Source organism: Panulirus ornatus, chromosome 2, assembly GCF_036320965.1.
Source record: "Panulirus ornatus isolate Po-2019 chromosome 2, ASM3632096v1, whole genome shotgun sequence".
NCBI lineage: Eukaryota > Metazoa > Arthropoda > Malacostraca > Decapoda > Palinuridae > Panulirus > Panulirus ornatus.
The window spans coordinates 52,689,868-52,705,470 of NC_092225.1; the positions used below are offsets into that span (position 1 = coordinate 52,689,868).

Here is a 15,603-nt window from a genome sequence, read left to right on the forward strand (position 1 = left end):
ATCATCAGCGAACAACAACTGACTCACTTCCCAAGCTCTCTCATCCCCAACAGACTTCATACTTGCCCCTCTTTCCAGGACTCTTGCATTTACCTCCCTAACAACCCCATCCATAAACAAATTAAACAACCATGGAGACATCACATATATATATATATATATATATATATATATATATATATATATATATATATATATATATATATATATATATTAGTTCTTCCTTTTAATAATAGTTTTACTTTACTTCCCATGTTGCTTAAATCCTTTAATATAAAAGTTGCCTTCAGCAACAATAATAAAATAAAGAATATCTTAATCAGGAACTCACCAGAAAATTCTCCTGGATGCATCTATAAAGTGCCATGTAGAAATTGTGATAAATTTTATGTTGGCAGACTGGTAAGGATCTTTCTGTTAGACTTAAGCAACATAAATATCGTATAAGAACAGGACAAGAATCAAATGCTTCGTTTAATCACGTCAAAAACTATGATCATTGTATTGACTGGAGTAATGCCGTCTCAGTTATTAACTCTAACTCCAGTACCACAAATATCAATGAATCCTCTATTACCAAATACACAAAGAATTATAACCTTAATATTGGTGAAGGTCTATACAAATTGGATAACTTTATTGTTGATAAAATTTGTAAGCAATTCACCTTCTTGTCCACATAATAAGATTATGATACGCATGTTGTCTGTCTTGGACAATCACATGTTTACCAAATGGCGTCCTAGCTACGTCTTTTCGTTAAGTATCAACTGACTGTTACATTTCTTTCTTGTATCTCCCCTGATGATGTGAATATTACATGAAAGTGCGCTTGGGAACTTATCGTGTTTCTTTTTCCCCGTGGACTCATAAGAATATACTTAATCACGCGCAAAATTGTGATCCTTTCCAATATATATATATATATATATAGTGGGAATCAAGGAGAGAAAATATGAATGCATGCATGACGAAATCTGACAATAAATGACCTTTTTTGTTTATGGGAGTGATGATAACATCTTAAAAGCCAACAACAGATACACAAATTTTAAGTACAGGTTCATTCTATATGCCTTAGTTAACACTATCACCCGTCTCATAGATGTATATGCCTTAAGCTCCTGTGTCTTACCCGTCTCATTTTGCCCGCTATCTGCTCACCTCCCTATGCACATCTTGTTATGTCTTCAAACTGGCTGGAGGAGATGAAGGAGGAGGAGCTGGAGGAAGGACGGTTTGAAATGGATGAGAGGAGCTGGCGTGTGTACAGGGGTCAGGGGGCTTTTGAATTAAAGTGTTTGACACAGGTCGGGCAGGACCTGAAAAAAAAAAGCGTCATTTGGGTACCTTACTTACTAACTCTGGGCACACAAGTGTGTGTGTGTGTGTGTGTGTGTGTGTGTGTGTGTGTGTGTGTGTTAACTACTGTATCTCTGGTTCTTCTCTCTCTCTCTCTCTCTCTCTCTCTCTCTCTCTCTCTCTCTCTCTCTCTCTCTCTCTCTCTCTCTCTCTCTCTGGCACTGACGAAACATGCAGAAAATAACCCCCATCAGATAGCGTTTTCTCAGCTACGCAGCCTTTTTTTTGGGGGGTGGCTTTACGCCCAGTTTTGGGGCACGGCATGACGACCCTCCGAGCACAACGATGTGACCTTTTGAGTACAACGGTACGACCCCTGAGTATAACAGCACGACCCTTGAGCACAACAGCACGACCCTTGAGGGCATAACAACACGACCCTTGAGCACAATAGCACGACCCTTGGGGGCATAAGAGCACGACCCTTGAGCACCACAGCACGACCCTTGAGCACAACAGCACGACCCTTGAGGGCATAACAGCACGACCCTTGAGCACAATAGCACGACCCTTGGGGGCATAAGAGCACGACCCTTGAGCACCACAGCACGACCCTTGAGCACAACAGCACGACCCTTGAGGGCATAACAGCACGACCCTTGAGCACCACAGCACGACCCTTGAGCACAACAGCACGACCCTTGAGGGCATAACAGCACGACCCTTGAGCACAATAGCACGACCCTTGGGGGCATAACAGCACGACCCTTGAGCACAACAGCACGACCATTGGGGGCATAACAACACGACCCTCGGGGCATAACAGCACGACCCTTGAGCACAATAGCACGACCCTTGGGGGCATAAGAGCACGACCCTTGAGCACCACAGCACGACCCTTGGGGGCATAAGAGCACGACCCTTGAGCACCACAGCACGACCCTTGGGGGCATAAGAGCACGAAAACAATATGACCTTTGACCCTACCGGTTACGATCCCCCCTTGGGCATGACGGCACGACCCCTGAGCACGACGGTACGACCCGTATCACAAGGCCAGGCCGCGGTCACCCCGAGCTCCGCCATAATGGTCAGGGATTCCAAACGAAATAATTAAGTTCCACAAACGCTGAAGAAAAAAAAGACAAAACCAAACATCACCAAGACGAGACACTGAGACTCAACAGAATGAGGACCCGCCAGTAAACACGGGCCATGTAAATCTACCCAGCCAGGAATGGCATAAAAACCAGACCGATCACTCGGGCGAAACTATTGTGGAAATGTTATTAACGAGAGGTTCCTGTGGAGGCTGCCAATTAGCCATTTTCTGCTTCTATTTGGCACACCGGTTTTAGTGGGGGTTTTTTTCTGTTGTTGTTTTTTAATCTATCCTTGATAATCGGAGATCAAAAGTATAGCAAATAAATTGAATAAATTGAAGTAACTCGTTCTCTTATTCTGATTAGAGAGGATTTCCTACAAGAAAGACTAAAGTATATACTTTAGTCATCCAGGAAAAGAAAAAAAAAGTGTCTTTAAAATTGTTTTGAACGCAAGTCTTATCAAGGAGGAGGCACATCCTTCTCACTCGGCGAGATAATAAAGATAAAAGAAATAATCACCTTCTTTCGTACAGCTATTAAGGCTTTTACAGAGGTACGTCAACCTCACACTTCAGTTGCACTCGCGTGGCGTACACAAGGCGAGGAGCTGGGGGGGAGGGAGGGCTTCGCCTCCTGGAGGATCTGAACGACAGGTTACAATCACCGGGTTTGTTGTGTACGACTTTCCCGAAGGAGGAGTCGGGTCGGTACCTCCTCGCCCAGGCCTCAACCTGAGAGACAGCTGGGGAAACAGAGGCTCAGCGTAGGCTTAATGTCTCGAGAACACGACTGGATGACCTTTCAAGACCCGAGGGACGAGACCTCCTGAGCAGGACTGGGGCGACCACCAGAGCATAACGGAGGGCGAGTCTGGAGCGCGACAACACAACACCAGCAACACCTCCTCCCCCCTACGACCATTAGGCATGACGACCTGCACACTTGACCTGGGCTTGTAGAGGGTCGGTCGAAGGTCAGGGTCTGTCACATCCAAGGGTTCGTCTCCTCTTGCCCCAGGATCGTACACAGGTCGTACTCAAGGAGTCGCCCTCGACGAAGGAGAGTCTCCGTCGCCATGGTCCTCCTCAACACGACCCCTCACACTGACTACGCAAGACACACACACACACACACACACACACACACACAGAGGCTACTTGTAGTGGCCTGTGGCCGTCAGCTTCAGCTAGCCACAGACGACCTCCCTCCAGACTTCGAAACAGCCCAACACACGTTAATCAAACTCCTCTCCAAGAATACAACAATAACAAAACGTCCATCTATCTTTGAGATAACTTCTCAAAATTAGAGTTGCCCCCCCCCCCTCCAACACACACACACACACACACACACACACACACACATACACAATGTGATGCCTCGCCTGGAGGCAGCAGTAATTCTGCACCAATACGGCAGTGAGGGAACATGTCCTGGAGGTGGGAACAAGACAGGAAAACCCGATGTCGCTTTCCTATTGCTTCTCCCACTCAGCGTGCTGCAGGAGTGGCCTCCAACCTGCACTTGATGAACGACGACCGTCTTCTGGATGATGGGTCGTCGAGCTGTCTCTCTTGAAACGAGGCAATTCTGTAATGGCAACTGACACACATCCTGCCAACAAGACAGACCAAGAGACGGAGGATCTCATACCCACACACACACCCACCTCAGCCGACGTCCGGGAGATAAGTTGCTGATGCTTCGTCTTCAAGCAACTGTTGTGTGTGTGTGTGTGTGTGTGTGTGTGTGTGTGTGCAGACCGTCACAACACACCGATCACCCTTACCTCTGGTGTGACTTACTGAGGTATTCAAATGAAGGGGCGTGCGGTACAGAACAAGGAAGTCGTGTGACGGAGAGCAAAACTATGGAAAGGGAAGAACATAGAGATAACGGAGAAGGAAGGAAGGAAGGGAGGGAGGGAGGGAGGGAGAAAGGAAGGAAGGAAGGAAGGAAAGGTTCAAGCTTATCTGATACTGACATGTGAAATCATGAACAAAACAATATCGTCCAGCCAATAAGTGTTCACAGTTGACCTCCCCTAATGCGTTGCTAACACAGGTACTGGGGAATCTTGGCTCCACACCAGACCATGGCGGCAGAAGACCTCCCAAACCATCATCTAGGCATACGTAGAGGAGAAACAAGGCCCCAGACCCTGCCCTGGGGAGGATGAAGACCACACAAACCATCGTCAGGCACGCACACGTTAACGTAACCTTCTGGTTTAAGGATGCGGTGGAAGCAGCTCTTTGGACGTCGGTAACGAACGCATCGCCCCTTTCCCATGGCTGGAGAGACGCATCTTGTATTATTACATCAGGCTTCAGCTATTTACGTTTCAATACCAAGACAGAGTTTGAAGATCGTGTTACCCAGTCTTGTAACGCCAAGCTTAATGCCAGGTAGCCACACGGGCACCAGCCCTATATAAGGATCAAAAGCTGGTCAACTGTGAGCCACCTGCCCTTGCTCAGTTCAATCGGTGGGTCGCAACGCTGCCCACTGCACCACGGAAGCCCTGGTCGTACGGGGGCACGTGTGTGTGTGTGTGTGTGTGTGTGTGTGTGTGTGTGTGTGTGTGTGTGTGTGTGTGTGTGTGTGTGTTACGAGGAGGGAGTTTTACACTCATGTTGGCCGGTCCCTTTTGTGTACATGTACCTTTTCAACCCCTGTGTACTCTCTCTCTCTCTCTCTCTCTCTCTCTCTCTCTCTCTCTCTCTCTCTCTCTCTCTCTCTCTCTCTCTCTCTCCTTCCTCCACTGGATATAAGACTACCTCAGTGGGAGGGAGGCCGAGGACGCATATCAGACAGGCCCCCCCTCACCAAATGGTCTGAGGTGACCGGCGGAGTGCCACAGGGTTCGGTCCTGGGACCATTACTCTTCTTCGACCTATGTAAATGACTTGCCTCAAGGTAGCGGCCTCCCACCTGTACATGTTTGCTGACGATGCAGGGGAGGGGTCATGAGGGAAGTGATGAGGGAGGTGCACTGCATCAGCTGGCAAAGAGAGGAAGGGAGGGGGGGGGGTTCTACAAACACTCCCAGAGTGGATCTGGTACGTTCGTGGCTGACGTAGTTCAGTCCGAGAGAATGTAATAAGGATGTGAGCCAGACGAAAGAGGTCTTCAATTTGATTGCTATCCCACAGGAGACAAGCTGCAGGATTGGGTGTGTGTGTGTGTGTGTGTGTGTGTGTGTGTGTGTGTGTGTGTGTGTGTGTGATACATAGATATTACAATTAAACAGGCCAATAGACACCGCCCTCCTCGCTACTGCATTATGTAAAATAAACTCAATAGATACATTCATACATCCCACTCATGCCGTTTGTCCCTGTCGTCCATAATACAGTAATGTATTAATGACACGTGAAGCGTGAAAATACAGTAATGTATTAATGACACGTGATGCGTGAAAATATAGTAATGTATTAATGACACGTGATGCGTGAAAATATCGAATGTTGTATCTTCCGTTCACACACACACTACTGCAGTGAAGAGAGACAGAACTAATACAATAAAACTGTGCAAACATCCCATTGGGTACAGGTTCGAATCCTGGTCAGGGAAGTCGGTCCGCAGTCAACCCATCTGTTCATCCTCCCGAAGGGTTGAATACCTGGTTAAGAATTGGAGAATCTTTACCCCTACAGTAGCCCTGGGCTGGTCCTAGGCTATTGGATTGGGTCGTTTGGTCGACCAAGGTGTGGGAAGCCGCAGCCCCCGCAGGCCCTATACACAGCCCCCCACAACCTGGCTGGTCTGGTACACTTTGTAGGTACTTGTCCACTGCATTCTTGACCTTCTCTACCGTACATCCCAGCCCGCCTCTGATGGTAGATGGCAAGGAGTTGAAGAGTCTTGGATCCCGGATATGTAAGACGTTCTCATATGTTTGTACATATCATACCTCTGGATTCCAGTAGTAGTACTGTGCCAAGTCTTCCACGTCTGTCATGTGTCAATAGGTTATCATTTCTAAAAGTTGGGAAACCATACCTTTTAGGACATTTCAAGCATGGATGGTGATACACGATTCTCGCCTGCGCTCCGGGACGACAGCGTCAAAGAGATATCAGCTGTTCCCAGTCATTTCGATCCTTTACCACAATAATATGGCCTGTAAAACATCCTCCTGAACACGTCCTCAATCAGGTGTTTCGTCCGCCTTGTATGACTTTTGTACGATCGCAACAACATTCGGTTCACGAGAGATTTAACGCCTGAAATAATATCATTATTGGTTTTTTTCTTCCCTCGTCTTGAAGGCCCACAAGATCCAACCTGCCATCCTTCTGCAGGAGTCTACCCTTGTTTTGTGTTCGCTGAAGGTTAGGTCGCTAGACATTATCCCTCCCAAGGTCTGGCACATTATTCAACTGGTTTATGATAGCGTCTGACTGCCCAGTGTGGCTTTTTATTTCTTCATATTCCTCTTGCCAGATGAGGTGATCGATACACTGGGTACCGAGCTGAGGCTAAGGTGTATATATATATATATATATATATATATATATATATATATATATATATATATATATATATATATATTTCATATTGAAAATCATTTCTCATCCCATCATTCATTCATCTCCAATTTGGTCTCCCGCTTCTCCTCGTTCCCTCCACCTGACACATATATCCTCTTGGACAATCTTTCCTCACTCATTCTCTCCATGTGACCAAACCATTTCAAAACACCCTGTTCTGCTTTCTCAACCACACTCATGTTATTACCACACATATCTCTTACCCTTTCATTACTTACTCGATCAAACCGCCTCACACCACATATTGTCATCAAACATCTCATTTCCAACACATCCACCCTCCTCCGCACATCCTCATCTACAGCCCATGCCTAGCATCCCAACATTGTAGGGACTAGTTTACCTTCAGACATACCCATGCCCTCTCAGATAATGACCCTCTCTCCACACATTCTTCAGCGCTCCAAGAACATTCACCCCCTCACCCACCCTATGACTAGCTTCCGCTTTCATGGTTCCATTCGCTGCCATGTCTACTTCCAAGTCTGTTAAATACTTCACCTCCTCCAATTTTTTTTCCATTCAAACTCACACCAACTATCCTGTCCCTCAACCCTGCTAAACTTAATAAACTTGTTTTTATTCAAATTTACTCTCGACCTTCTCTTTTCACACACTCTTCCAAACTCAGTCACCAACTTCTACATTTTCTCGCTCGAATCTGCCACCAGTGCTGTAAAGTCCGTCAGCAAACAACTGACTCACTTCCCAGGCCTTCTCATCCCCAACAGACTGCATACTCGTCCCTCTCTCCAAGCCTCTTGCATTTCCCTCCTTAACCATCCTATCCATAAACAAATCAAACAACCATGGGGACATCACACACCCCTGACACAGACCAACTTTCCCTTAACACAATTCACTCTCCTCTCTTCCTACTCGCATACTTTCATTAAGAAAAAAAAAAAAACTCTGCTTCTAGTAGCTTACCTTCCTACATCGTATATCTTTATGACCTTCCACAAGACGTCTCATTAACCATATCATATGCCTTCTTCAGATCCATAAATGCTACATACAAATCCATTTGCTTTTCTAAGTATTTCTCACATACATTCTTCAAAGCAAACAGCTGATCCACACATCCTCTACCACTTCTGAAACCACACTGCTCTTCCCCAATCTGATGCTCTGTACATGCCTTAACCCTCTCAATCAATACCCTCCCACACCTCTGCAGTATGAACACTCACCTCTGTCCATCCTTCATCTATATATACACCAGCACCACACATAGGCATTCCGCCAATCCTCAACCACTTCACCATGACACACACACACACACACACACACACACACACCAATAATCCTTGCCAACCAATCAACATATCCCTGAGGATAAGGGAGAAAGAATACTTCCCACGTATTCCCTGCGTGTCGTAGAAGGCGACTAAAAGGGGGAGGGAAGGGGGGCTGGAAATCCTCCCCTCCTTTCGTATAATTTCTAACAGAAGGAACAGGAGGAGGAGCCAAGGGAGGAGTGCTCCTCCTCCTCGAAGGCTCCGGCTGGGGCGTCTGACTGTGTGAGTGGCTGCAGCCAAGACTAAAAGGGAGAGATAGACAGCATGTTGAGGAGCGAATAACATTATATTGTTCGCATGATAACTAATACACGACGAAGAGAAACAGTTATGATAACATCGACACCTAAAAACTAACAACGCTTAAAAGCAACCACGAAGATAGAAAAAATAAAAATAATCTTTACAACACAAAACTACAACCACGAAGTATGGTCAACAATAAGTACAAAGACAACAATAAACTCTTGAACAAATGTATTACAAAAACAACAATAATACAACCCTATTCTCCCCTTACAAAAAAAGCAATCGTGACACATAACACTACATTAATACTCGAAACAGCAAAACAAACACGAAAATCACAACATACCCACAACCACGATATAGAGAAAAAAAAATACATCCACGACCAGAAACTCAAATAAAGGATCACGAATTAAGACAACACCTGTCTTACAACCCTTCCCCCACCACCAGTGTAATCACAATCCCCGGTACAACCTTCCCCTCCTCCTCCTCCTCCCTCAATCACCACCACAGCACACACACACACACACACACACACACCCGCCCGGGCGGGCGGTACATAAGTAACGGCCTCAGCCGTGGTGTAAATAACAGAGAGAGAGAGGAGCCGCCTTGCCATTCCAGTCGCCTGGGCGCGGTATTCAACAAGTTAGTACAGCAGCAGCGGAGGCAGCAGCTTCTCCTCCCACTCCCACTCCTCCTCCGCCCGTTGTGGACACCAGCCACGCGCGTGTGTAACGGGCCCCGCGCTGCCTAAAGCCTCGTCGTAATTGGCTGGCGTCATCGTCTATATGTGATATGATAAGTCGACGGTCATTGGGTGGAAGCGTAATAGGATATGATAAGTCGACAGTGATTGGGTGGAAGTGTGGACAGGCATACAACACGATCTCCGATTGGTGCCACGGCGTATGACGAGAAAGACTCAACTGTCATTGGTCGGATTTCTTCCTTCGAGACGTTTACAGAAGGGTCTCAGTGATTGGCTGAAGGTCGACACCGTGTGGTGGTGGTGAGATGTCTCCCGTTGAGAGAGAGAGAGAGAGAGAGAGAGAGAGAGAGAGAGAATAATTTCCTCGTATTTAAGAATAACCTCCAAGCCTAAATGATTTCGTATTCATGAACTGTGTTTAAATAACGTGACGAATCAACCAAGCTGTACGAAGGCGCCACACACACACACACACACACACACGTGAAAGGTTCCCTGTGATTGGTCGAGAATATATATATATATATATATATATATATTGGCGGAATGCGTGCATAGTGCCATTGTACAAAGGCAAAGGGGATAAGAGTGAGTGCTCAAATTACAGAGGTATAAGTTTGTTGAGTATTCCTGGTAAATTATATGGGAGGGTATTGATTGAGAGGGTGAAGGCATGTACAGAGCATCAGATTGGGGAAGAGCAGTGCGGTTTCAGAAGTGGTAGAGGATGTGTGGATCAGGTGTTTGCTTTGAAGAATGTATGTGAGAAATACTTAGAAAAGCAAATGGATTTGTATGTAGCATTTATGGATCTGGAGAAGGCATATGATAGAGTTGATAGAGATGCTCTGTGGAAGGTATTAAGAATATATGGTGTGGGAGGCAAGTTGTTAGAAGCAGTGAAAAGTTTTTATCGAGGATGTAAGGCATGTGTACGTGTAGGAAGAGAGGAAAGTGATTGGTTCTCAGTGAATGTAGGTTTGCGGCAGGGGTGTGTGATGTCTCCATGGTTGTTTAATTTGTTTATGGATGGGGTTGTAAAGGAGGTAAATGCAAGAGTCCTGGAAAGAGGGGCAAGTATGAAGTCTGTTGGGGATGAGAGAGCTTGGGAAGTGAGTCAATTGTTGTTCGCTGATGATACAGCGCTGGTGGCTGATTCATGTGAGAAACTGCAGAAGCTGGTGACTGAGTTTGGTAAAGTGTGTGGAAGAAGAAAGTTGAGAGTAAATGTGAATAAGAGCAAGGTTATTAGGTACAGTAGGGGTGAGGGTCAAGTCAATTGGGAGGTGAGTTTGAATGGAGAAAAACTGGAGGAAGTGAAGTGTTTTAGATATCTGGGAGTGGATCTGTCAGCGGATGGAACCATGGAAGCGGAAGTGGATCATAGGGTGGGGGAGGGGGCGAAAATTTTGGGAGCCTTGAAAAATGTGTGGAAGTCGAGAACATTATCTCGGAAAGCAAAAATGGGTATGTTTGAGGGAATAGTGGTTCCAACAATGCTGTATGGTTGCGAGGCGTGGGCTATGGATAGAGATGTGCGCAGGAGGATGGATGTGCTGGAAATGAGATGTTTGAGGACAATGTGTGGTGTGAGGTGGTTTGATCGAGTAAGTAACGTAAGGGTAAGAGAGATGTGTGGAAATAAAAAGAGCGTGGTCGAGAGAGCAGAAGAGGGTGTTTTGAAATGGTTTGGGCACATGGAGAGAATGAGTGAGGAGAGATTGACCAAGAGGATATATGTGTCGGAGGTGGAGGGAACGAGGAGAAGAGGGAGACCAAATTGGAGGTGGAAAGATGGAGTGAAAAAGATTTTGTGTGATCGGGGCCTGAACATGCAGGAGGGTGAAAGGAGGGCAAGAAATAGAGTGAATTGGAGTCATGTGGTATACAGGGGTTGACGTGCTGTCAGAGGATTGAAGCAAGGCATGTGAAGCGTCTGGGGTAAACCATGGAAAGCTGTGTAGGTATGTATATTTGCGTGTCTGGACGTGTGTATGTACATGTGTATGGGGGGGGGGGTTGGGCCATTTCTTTCGTCTGTTTCCTTGCGCTACCTCGCAAACGCGGGAGACAGCGACAAAGTATAAAAAAAAAAAAAAAAAAAAAAAAAAATATATATATATATATATATATATATATATATATATATATATATATATATATATATATATATATATATATTATTTTATTATTTTGCTTTGTCGCTGTCTCCCGCGCCTGCGAGGTAGCGCAAGGAAACAGACGAAAGAAATATATATATATATATATATATATATATATATATATATATATATATATATATATATATATATATATATATATACCTTCCCATGCAAAATTAAGAAGCTGAACCGTGATTGGCCAACGAGAAAAACCTTTAATCTGATTGGTTGAATGATCTCGGAGTATAAAGTGAACGACTGGGGCTGTCGATCCTTTAATCATTTGTTTTGATTGATCTTAATCCTCTATCAGAGGATAATGGTCAAGGCGTTCAGTAGCAGCGGGAGACAATGAGAAAGAATCTAAACCCATTAATGATTCATTTATTCATCCATCCATTCACTCATCTATTTATCTATCTATCTATCTATTCAGGTATCACCTTATCTGTTTGAGCCATCAACTTCAACTCCACTTTGGCAACCTTGCTCGTCCACTATCTCCTCCATCCACTATCTCATCCACCCGTTCAGTCATCCACTATATCATTCACCCGTTCAATCATCTACTTGTTCAATCATCCATCCACTATCTCATCCATCACTTCAATTATCCACTATATCATCCATCAACTATTTCATCCACCTGTTGAATCATCCACTCTCATCCATCCACTATCTCATTCATGCACCCGTTCAATCATCCACTATCTCATCTACCCGTTCAATCATCCACTAACTCATTCGTTCAGCCATCCACACGTCGACTAATCCACCTCTTCGTAAAAATATTCATCCACCCCTTGAACAATCCAGCCATCCATTCATCCATCCCTACAATGACTCACTCATCTAATTGTTCAATGACCAATTCATCCTATCATTAACCCGTTCAACGACTCATTTATCCATTCTTGGATCCGTTCAACGATCCAGCCATCTTAACACGAGCCCGTTCAACGACGCCCTTCATCCAATCACCAAGCCGTTCAACCATCCACCTAACCAATCACGAACCCGTTCAACGATTAACGCACCTAATCTTCAATTAATCATTGAACGCCCTCACTCATCCCATCATCCCCCTGTTCAATGATCAACTCATCCACCCGTTTGTATGTCAATCGATTACTCCACTTCCTCAAAACCTCCTCCCGCCCAACCATACTCATCCACCAGTCAGCGAATCGAATCATCCACTTAATGACGTACTCATCCAAGTAATTACTCACCACTCGGTGAGTCAGTGAGTCACCTACTCCTGACTTATTCCCGATGGGTCACAAGTTGCAGATATGATGCACCGACGACGTACCTCACTGTACCGTCGACGGTACAGTAGAGGTAAGACCCCTGAGCACGACGGTACGACCCTCGAGGACGACGGTACGACCCTTGAGCACGACTGTACAACCCTTGAGTATGATGGGCCTGCCACTTGACCTAATCAGAGACCATGCTATCGTGCTCAAAGGTTGTACCGTCGTGCGCATGGGTAGTTACCATCGCACTTAAAGGTCGTATCGTTGTGCTCAAGGGTCGTCCGTCGTGTTCAAGGGTCGTACCGTCGTGTTCAAGGTGTCAAGCACAACCATTATATAACCTCTGACATTACAGCTACTGGTATAATGTCGACCACACTGTAACCTGCTCATTTACAGGGATCAATTACAGGAAGAATTCACAATTTAATCACTTCTCAAGCAATACAAAATAGCCAAAATTACAACCCGTTTTCTATTAAATAAAAATTTCCCTGGCCCCACCTGAAGACCATTTTCTTTGGAGCCATAATTTGGCAGAAGGGGTGACTTGCATATCAAATATAATCATCATCATCAGTTTTAAAAGAACTACAACTTCATATTCAGGTTATCAGACAGTCTTGCTATATACATCTCATGCTAAAAAGAAAAAAGTTTTATGCATCGAATGACAGTAATTTAAACGTACACACAACCTGGACACCTGGCTTCTGGTTGCCAAAGGCCGAAGAAAACCTTATCCAACTTTTTCAGCCCCCTGAGTCATGAGGTCTACCACCACAATCAGGCTTCATTCCGAACCTGAAGTAGTTTGTGCGAAACTTGAGCCTCAATAAGACATTCTAAGCCCAGCATCTTCGGATCATGCAATGAACAAGACATTCAGACTCTTGTAGACATGTGAGAACCGTAGATTGAAGGCATCTGAGCCACTGTAGCCACAGTAATGATGCTGTTCTACTAATAACACGTCTTGTTATTTATGAGAACATCACCAAAGGTTTACCTCTGTTCACCGAGACGAATCAGTGTTCCGGTGTTACCGGACGCCGACGACGAGAGGTTAAACCCCGAGTTGAAAAGTCACCATTGCCGAGACTGTATCACTTCAAAGGAGTCCTCATTCCCCCTGCTACAGAACGTAGCGCAGGATAGGGCTGCAGCAACCTTGAAGAAGGTGTCCTCCTGGGTAAACACACCAAGACTCCCTCAGGGACACCTTGGTCCTGGGATCATCATAAACGTGTAAATCAAAGCTCAGCTTAAGGTCCGACTGCCGTCAACTGCTTCAAATGTTTCGACCAGAAAGTGTCGAGCGGCCCATGAAGCCACGTCGCTCACAAAACTTCATTAGTAACTTCTGTTTATATATTTTCCAGTTCTCAACAATGTTGAAATCCACAGCTCCCAGTACCTCTTTTTTCGACAATGGCTGACATGACATAACAAAATAATGCCCCCATTCGAAGCCATTCAATTATAAAAAAAAAAAAAGGCTTCCGTTATTCGAAAACATACAAAAATAATGGAACTCTAGACTTTTGGTAAACCTTTTGTCACTATTCTCGATTATCTCCAAATCACATAACACGTTTGCCTCCTAAACTAACTTCCTTGAGCTTTTGTGCTCCTCTTTGTACAAGGCATCCCTCTACGTCGGCCCATCTCAGCCGTAGTCGACGACAAAGCGCCATCTCCCTCTTCTGTGGTGACCCCCTGGGTTCCGTTCTATCGCCTACCTATAACCTTACTCCCTCTTACGCCTATGACTCCACCCTACATACTTGCACTTACCTCTTCTCCCCTCCTGACTGGACGACTCCTTTTCTCGCACTGAACATGAATTCTTCTCGTCCTTTGGACCGGTGCAGCACCCTGGAATGAAGAAGAAAAGTAACCGGGATTAATTCAACGATTAGAAAACTTATTTCTACCCATATCTCTTTTCTTAGCCTCCCATGTTTCCCACAGTTTGTGTGTGGAGACCAATCACACGAACATTGACCGTTATCATACCTCCTCTTTAACTCGAAGACCGAAGCTGTCATTACCTTCGTTCTTCCGTCTCTCTCTCTTCCTAAAAACCTTTCCACCTCTGAGAGTCAGGTCTATATATACACCTGAGGAGCTCAAATTCATATGTGCATCCTCGTCTCATAATCTTCACGGTTCCCTTTGCATCATTAGAACATGACTGAGCCCGTGCCATGACCATTACGACAAGGGGGTAAGCTGAGACCTCACACTTCTGTAACAATCATATTTTTCGGAATGTATCAATCAACAGCGTTCTGAAAAATCCCGAAATCCATCAAATGAACGGCATTGTGGTGAGAGAGAGAGAGAGAGAGAGAGAGAGAGAGAGAGAGAGAGAGAGAGAGAGAGAGAGAGAGAGAGAGAGAGACTCACTATTGTGTATATTGGAAGACATCTTAGTCCATAATGAAGAGTCTGGCCCAAGTCGATCTAAAATACCTTTGTTTTTACTTAAGGTAAACCCTTCAAGCAAACCTAGTTTCAAGTGTTTTCGACCCAGGTATACCCCCATCACGTAATCCCCTCTTCATGTAACCCTAGTTTGAAATATCGTCCAGGTAAACCTTTCAGGTGAACCTAACTCTACATATTTCAACTCTTCCTCAAGTAAACCCTGTTTCAGATAGCCTTCATCTTGGGTTAACCCCAGATTAAAACGTAGTTCACCTATGGAGACTAATATCTACACTACATCTAAACTGCAAACTGAAACGTAACTAAAATTCCACGTCAGGTATACCCTTCAGGTAAACTCCAGGTTGACATCTTCCAAGACTCAACTCCAGGTAAACCTCTATGTAAACCCGAGGTGGAAACATCCATAGCTTCACTGCAGGTAAACCTTCCGGGTAAACCCCAGACAGAAGCATCAAGGCAACAGGATACACAACTTGCCCTCCTCGCACAC

General features: G+C 45.2%; 1 protein-coding gene and 1 long non-coding RNA gene across 3 annotated transcripts in view; one reads left to right on the top strand and one right to left on the bottom strand.

Moving 5' to 3' along the window:
* The window catches only part of LOC139756400 (protein Wnt-4-like), a 652,581-nt gene that overhangs the window by 433,384 nt on the left and 203,594 nt on the right, over positions 1 to 15,603 (top strand). The window lies entirely within an intron of this gene.
* Positions 1 to 15,603, bottom strand: part of LOC139752860 (uncharacterized) — a 196,759-nt gene that overhangs the window by 147,506 nt on the left and 33,650 nt on the right. Inside the window, exon 2 of the long non-coding RNA XR_011713600.1 lies at positions 14,454 to 14,534. This is a non-coding gene — a long non-coding RNA (uncharacterized lncRNA). The remainder of the gene's footprint in view (positions 1 to 14,453; positions 14,535 to 15,603) is intronic.